This window comes from Zalophus californianus, chromosome 1, assembly GCF_009762305.2.
Source record: "Zalophus californianus isolate mZalCal1 chromosome 1, mZalCal1.pri.v2, whole genome shotgun sequence".
Classification (NCBI taxonomy): domain Eukaryota; kingdom Metazoa; phylum Chordata; class Mammalia; order Carnivora; family Otariidae; genus Zalophus; species Zalophus californianus.
In genome coordinates, this window is record NC_045595.1 from 162977549 (window position 1) to 162985026 (window position 7478).

Below are 7478 nucleotides of genomic sequence, written 5' to 3' on the forward strand. Positions count from 1 at the left end.
AATGTTCTGGGTAAACCATAAAAGAATATGTATTCTGAAATTTTTGGATGTAATATTTTATGTCTTGTTGATATGTATGGTGCCAATACACAGGAAATAGTAGGAGCTCAACATATATTGAATTGAATAACTCTAAAGTTTTATCCTATTTGTGGCAATTCCAGACCAAATAAGAGAGGATGATAATAACGCCACAAGGTGTAGGCAGAGAGAAAACCATTTCTAGTAAGACAGAGCCTGATAGAGGAACCATAAATTAAAGTATGAAGTTTCCCCCCCAATTCCAACCAATATTAATGACAACCCTTTACGTGATGGAACTCATCCCAGTATTTTTCCTTCCTGTGTTTCTACCAATTTTCCTGTAATTGGTTATAAGCTCTGTATCACTGGTACTAGGTGACAGTAGAAAACAATATTTCAGGAAATGTTAATGATGTTGATTTATAAAGCTCATAGAGACACAATAAATTGTTAATTTTATTTCTCCATTTCCCCCCAAACAATTCAGGATTATTTTTGAAATTACATGAGTTTAGATAATGTCTAATATCTCTATCCAATTGTCCAATTTTTCAAGTAGAATCATTTTTGAATCTTCCAAGTTCTAATGTCAATTTCTATTCAACATCACTCCAGGTTAGGACTATTATTAACATACATCTTCTAATACATTTAACCTTCCTAATTTAACCCTTTTGCCAATTCTGTTCTGGATATTGAAACTTCTTTTTAAAGATTTTATTTACTTGAGAGAGAGAGTGCGTGCACACGCGAGCCAGGGGAGGAGAGGGAGAGGGACAAGCAGACTCCATGCTGAGCGTGGAGCTCGATGCAGGGCTTGATCCCATGGCCCTGAGATCATGACCTGAGCTGAAGGCAGATGCTTAACCGACTGAGCCACCCAGGTGCTGGACACTGAAATTTTGATTATAGAAAGAAGGATACAGATTTAGATGAGGCTAAGAGCACCTTCTATAGGCTCATAAGATACCTCTTGTGCACTGTCCCACATCTCTATAACCTCCAATCCAGCCACAGCTCCAGTGCACAGCTGGAGCAGGTTTTGCCCTGATCTGTACTGCTAGTGCCTCACTTCAGGTATGCACCAAGAATCTAGCTTCCTGTCCCAAGACTTCCCTGGTGCGGCAATATGTGATGCTCTGGTACCTGGAAGGCTCTTCGGTCTTTGCAACTGATAGGGATGGAGAAGTTAACACCCCATGGGAGCAGCCCTCAACACCGAGGAGATGGCCCGAGGAGATGGCCGCTGAGAGATAAATGCTTCTCCCTTTCATCCCCCAGGGGTGGGTGGTTCTGAAACAAAGTTGAATAAGAATCCCGAGAAGGATCTGCCTGTACTAAATTCCCATTAATAGTGGTGGACTACCCCATAACACTACATGTTTTGCTTGGATTTTCTTTCCATTTTACCCCTCTCTCTTTCATTCCTGTTCCCTGGGATCACATTCCCAAATAGAATGTGTGTACCTTTGTCTCAGGCTCTGAGACAAAGAATCAAGAATCACCTGGATTAAGACAGTAGGTTAGCAGGCTGTTGGGGGATTGTATAATGCAGGAATAAAATTGTCCTTTACTCTGTATATGCTACAAGGAACACGCATTCAGTTGGCAGCACAAGTTTATGGTAATTTTGATGATTTTACATCTCTTTTCTATTTGAAAGTTCATCATCCATCCTGAAGCCTGAACGCCTGAAGAAAAAGAGTTGGGTTCAAATTAGCTTATAATTGAATAAGCAAAAAAAAAAAAAAAAATTTTTTTTTTTTTTTTTTTTTTTTTTTTTGTGACGCTAGCTCTAAGCAGTTTTTCTTTGTGAGGGGGCCCTCAGCAGTTTGGTTGGATACTTCAATCTAATAAGGAGGAATCCTCAGTCTATTTAATCAGGTAAAGCTTTTTGTTGCTTTGGAAACAGTCATACCATATTTCTTATTCTCCTTAGTTAAAAAGCTGGAGCTTTGCTGTAATTCTTTTTGCTAAGAAACTCAAACATACCTTAAAAATGTAAATTACTGGAGTCCTACCAGGCCTACTTCTTCATGAAAACTGAAGGAACTGACCCTGAAAGATATAGGGAGTTATTAGGAATAAATTAAGGTTGCCTACATGTCAGCCCTGAGAAAAATGTTAACAATGATAATGTTTTACTCGTTTAAGATACTGAAGACACCACAGAAAACAAAACCGGTAAACTTCCCTGCCCCCTCACAAGAAGTTATATTCTAGTGGTGGGGAAAGTGAGACAAGAGCAAATTTTTTTTCTTAAAGATTTTATTTATTTATTTATTTAACAGAGAGAGAGAGAGAGAGAGAGAGAGAGAGAGAGAGAGAGAGAGAGAGAGAGGGAGAGAGAGAGAGAGAGAGAGAGAACAAGCAAGGGGAACAGCAGGGAGAGGGAGAAGCAGGCTCTCCACTGAGTAAGGAGCCCGATGCAGGACTCTGATCCCAGTGGGATCATGACCTGAGCCGAAGGCAGACGCTTGACCAACTGAACCACTCAGGAGCCCTGACAATAGCAGGTTAAATAATTGACATACACAGCATTTCAAATAAAGGCTATAGATAAAAAAAAAAAACAAAAAACCTAGGAAGGAAAGAATGTGAAAGGTTTTTGTTTGATCTTGTGCAATCTATAGGTCTTGTTGAGGAAATAGGAGGAGAAAAGAATCAATCATATGGATATCTGGGGGAGGAGCATTTGGGGAAAGCCTGTGAGATGGAAAGGGGTCAGTGTGGTTAGACGGATGTGAGCATTAGAGGATAGGTTCAAAAGGGCGTGGACAAAGGAGACAGTGGAAGGTCGCCTGAGACAGGGGTCCTCACTGTATGCAGGCTATGTCATGCACCAAGGGATGTTCTGAAAAACTGAGGACATTTTGATGTTACCATGATTGGGGTGGTGCTACTGGCCTTTAGTAAGTAGGCGACATTTATAGAAGTACAGTGATGCTCAGGGCAGTTCCAATCAATAAGGTATTTTTCCATGTTTTGTGTGACTTTAAAATGTCCTGCTTATCCATGTAGATTTATGTTAACTTCTAAATTCCATTCATAGCAAGCTAGGATATTGGGATTAACGCTCCACTGAAAACAAGCAAACATCCTAGGATAAATAGGTTTGAATAAATTCAGAAATCTTTTGCTAATATTTTTTCAAATATTCTTCTGCCCCATACTCTCTTTCCTTGCTTTTAGGAGTTCAATTTCATGTATGTTAGATCACCTGCTACTATTCCATCAGTCACCGATGCTTGTTTATTTTAAAACGTTTTTTTTTCTCAGTATGTTTAAATTTGGATGATTTCTAGTGACCTGTTTCCCGTTGAATGATCCATTCATTGTTGTGTCCAATGCACTGATAAACCTATCAAATAATTTCAGATATTGTATTTTTCAGTTCTAGGATTTCCATTTTTTTAAAAAAATATTATCTGTATCTCTCTTGAAATTTCCTATCTCTTCATCGATTTTATCTTCTCTTTAATAAGATTCTTTGGTGCATTTGTCATGGTTATTTCAAAGTCCTTGCCTACTAATTCCAACATCTTCACTGATTTGTCTTTCTATTGATTTATGACAAGGACAGTGCTACAGAGCAGCGGGAAAAGGACGGTCCTTTGGACCTTGGTCAGTAGTATAACTATATGAAAAAATTAAAAAAAAAATAAAATTAACCTTTACTTCATACCATACTTCAAACTCAATTCTACATGGTTCGATCTAACTGTTCAATGAAAAAACAGTATGTTTTTAGATGTAACTTGTAACATAGATGTAAATTCCTATATGTAACATAGGAGTTTTTAGATGTCCTTGTAGGCAATGATTCTTAAGCAGGACAGCAAAGACAGGAACCATAAAGGAAGACTGATAAATTAGACTTATATAAAAATAAAAAATGTACATTTATTAACATTTAACAATGAGATAATTAAAATGCAAGCCACAGATTAGGGAAAGGTGTTTTTGGGCAGCATTGATAAATGAAAATGGACTCACATTAGAATAAACAAGTCAAGTAGGAAAAGACAAAAACCCAATAGAAAAGAAGACTCGTAAGATGCTTTACTAAAAGAGGATATTCAAATGACTAATAATCACATGGAAAGATGTTCTTTTTCATTAGTCATCAGAGAAGTATAAGCTGAAACCACACAACCACCAAATGTTGGTGAGGGTGTGGAGCCATGAAAACTCATTATACAGTGTAAACTTAAAAAGAGTTTGGCACTATCAACTATAACCATAAGCATAAACCTATGTCTGAGCTATTCTACTCTTAGGTATATATCCCAAAAGAAATACGTATCTGTGTGATATAAATCTATCTATACATATGTATAACATACAGATATGTATAAAAATGTTCCCAGTAGTATTATTTGTAATAGCCCCAAACCTGGAAATAACATGAAAATCCAGGACCAGTCCCGAAAGACTCCACATTATACAATCCCATTTTCGTGAAATGTCCACAATAGGCAAACCTATAAAGACAGAAAGTAGATTCGTGGTTACTTAGGGCTGGAGAGGATGGTGGGGCATGGCTACAAGGTGATAGCTGAAGAGTATGGAATGGTTTTGAGGTGATGAAAATGTTCTAAAATTGTGATGATGATCAATCTGTGATTGTACTAAAAAAACTATTGAATTGCATACTTTAAATAGATGAATTTTATAAGAATTATATCTCAATAAATCTGTTACTTAAAAAATAATAGTATAAACAATAAAATGTATTATATTCATATAATGGAATGCCAAACCGCATAAAATAAAGTAAGAAAAAAAGAGACCTGTTAAAAGCAATAATGACATGGATGAATCTCAATTATAATATAAAGGGAAAGAACCAAATATTACAGAAAACTTAATGGATAATTCATTTCATTGAAATTCAAGAACTTACAAAACTAACCTGTGTATTTGAGGATAAGGCAGTGATTTTATCTGACAGGGCAGGGGGATGAAGGGGCCTAGGAATGGTCTATTTCTTGATTTGGATGATGGTTGCAAGGGTATATCTGCTTTAGTCTTTGAAAGTTTACTGAACTGTACATTTAGAGTTTGCACACTTTTCTGTATTTTGGACTTTAACAAAAGTTTCTTAAGAAATATTTTTAAAAATCCAGTTGTTCAGTAATTCATCCTATGGCTACGTATTGGAAAAAGGGCCTAAGGAATATATAAACATTTAGTATTTGTTTTTTCTCCTTTTTTTTTTTTTGTCTGTTGCGTTATGGAGGACTTTTATTTTCTTCTATATATTTTTCAGTATTTTCCCAATTACCATAGTGGACAAATATCACATTTATCACTAGAAAAAAGGCTATAAAAACACAATTGCCTGACATACTCCTGTATTACCTTTATTCTAATTTATTCACGATGTAGGAACTTTGGCTTTTGCTCCTAGAGAGGAATCAATTGACATTTTAGAGTAGAGAAGGGCTTGGATCCTGGTCTGGGGCTTTCTTGGTAGTCTTGCTGACTGCCAGGAACTCACCAGAGGCCATCCGGCAGGGAGGAGGAGCAGATGCAGGCGAAGGATCCCAAGGGATGAAGAACAAATCTGGGCAGGTGAAGTCAAGTAAACTGGGTGGGTTACAGCTTTCGTGGAACCTAAGTCCTTACTGTAAAACTGTGGTGGGATCTGGGACGGGGTGCAGGCCAGAAAGAAGCTCTAGCCTCGTGCTGGGTAAAGTGAGTGATCAATCTAATCATTATAATGTGCATGTTTTTGTAAGGCCAGCAGCTAGGTTTTTTTGTTTTTTGTTTTTGTTTTTTTTTTTTTACCTTTTTAAGAGGTTGTTGAAACAGAGACAAATATGAGACAGAGACCGTTCCTGGTCTGCAAATCCTAAAATATCTGCTATCCGGCTCTTCACAGGAAAAGTGTGCCAACTCCTTGATTAAGGGACTCAAAGCTAAAGAATTTTAAGGTATTTTAAACGTCACCTAGATTAGCGCTTGCTGGTGAGGCGCTGGGTGTGGAATGCGCCGGCCCGGGGCACTTTCAGTCAGCGGTGTCACGAGATGTAGTACTGCCCAGGCTCGTCAGATACGGTAAGGGGAATGCACTAAAGAGAGTATACAAAAACTCACCTCTGCAGAATCCAGCCTGGAAGGGGATGGCCAGGCACCGCGGGCCCAAACACAACTGGCTCTTCCTAGCAGGGGGCTTCAAAAGAATGAGTCGCGCTCATAGCAGCCCTTATCCGATTGCAAAGGAGGAGGCTTCCGGGCTTCTAGTGGGAAAGCATCTTTGTCACTCCCAGAGAAGGCAACGGAGCCCCCGGGGAGTTTAATTTTCCCTTCTCTGTTGTGTGCAGCTGCGCTGGATGGTGGGCCACCCGCTGGACTGTAACTTTTGGAGAAACACAGCGGGAGTGCGGCGAGCTGCCCGGCGCCTGCGCAGTGGCCGCGGGCAGGCTCCTCTCACCGCGCAGGCTCCGCCAGTCAGCTCCACGCCAGCGGTGGGGGGCGACCCTCCCGGGTCCCCGAGGGAGGAGGGAAGTCAGGGCGGAAGGACACGTACCATGGTTTCTGCTGAACAGAAATTTGAGAGTTAGCTATGGACATCATAACCCTTCACCCTTAAATGTTACCAGTGTTTTCACCTGCTCAAAGGACAATTTCATTTATTTCAGCCTAGTATCTGGCCATCCCCTAAGGATAAGGGATCCTCCCGCACCAAGGTTTCTCAACCTCAGCGCTATTGACATTTTAGGCAAGATGATTTTTTGTGTGTGTTGGGGGGGTGGGGGGAGGAGCAGTCTTGCTCTTCGTACAATGTTTAGTGGTATACTTGGCCTCTACACGCTAGATGCCCGCAGCAGCCCTCCCTTCCCCCAGCTGTGACAACCAGAAATGTTTCTAGCCCCTGCCAAATGAGTGTAGGGGAGAGAACAGCAAAATCACTCCTACTGAGGACTACTGTCCTGTAAGATTACAATACAGTGTCTCCAGACAGTGTATCATAAACATCGAGAGTCCGAATCCACTAAACGTTATTACATTATTGTAATCGACTATGCAGTTCATATTCTTATTTCCTCAATTGTCCCCCCGCCAAAACCTCGCTTACTCTATTGTTTGTAAAACATAAATCCAGGACTTAACAAGGATCACAGATCGCATTTAGTTATCAAGTCTCTTGAGAGCCCTTAAATTGAGAACACGACCCCAGCCTTTTTTGTTTATTTATTTATTTTTTTGGCATTGACATTTTTTGAAAAGTTCAGGCCAGTGGTTTACCAGAATCTCCTTCAATTTGGATACGCAGATTGGTTCTTCATTGTACGAGCCAAGTTGAAACAAATTTTTTTTTTTTATTTTTTGCTGGAATTCCACCTGGGTGATATTATATCCAATTTTATTTATTTTCAAAGTAGCATTTAGCTTTTTAAACAAGATTTAATTTTAAAAAGTACACTTTTCTCCCAGTGATTTGAGGT

General features: G+C 39.3%; 1 long non-coding RNA gene across 1 annotated transcript; it reads right to left on the bottom strand.

Annotated features, from left to right (window-relative positions):
- Positions 1 to 491: 491 nt before the first annotated feature.
- On the bottom strand, positions 492 to 6423 carry LOC113916172. The gene is made up of 4 exons (XR_003517857.2): positions 6127 to 6423; positions 4421 to 4508; positions 2017 to 2082; positions 492 to 1715 (listed from the first exon to the last, which is right to left on the bottom strand). It is a non-coding gene; the product is annotated as an uncharacterized LOC113916172 (long non-coding RNA).
- Positions 6424 to 7478: the final 1055 nt, after the last annotated feature.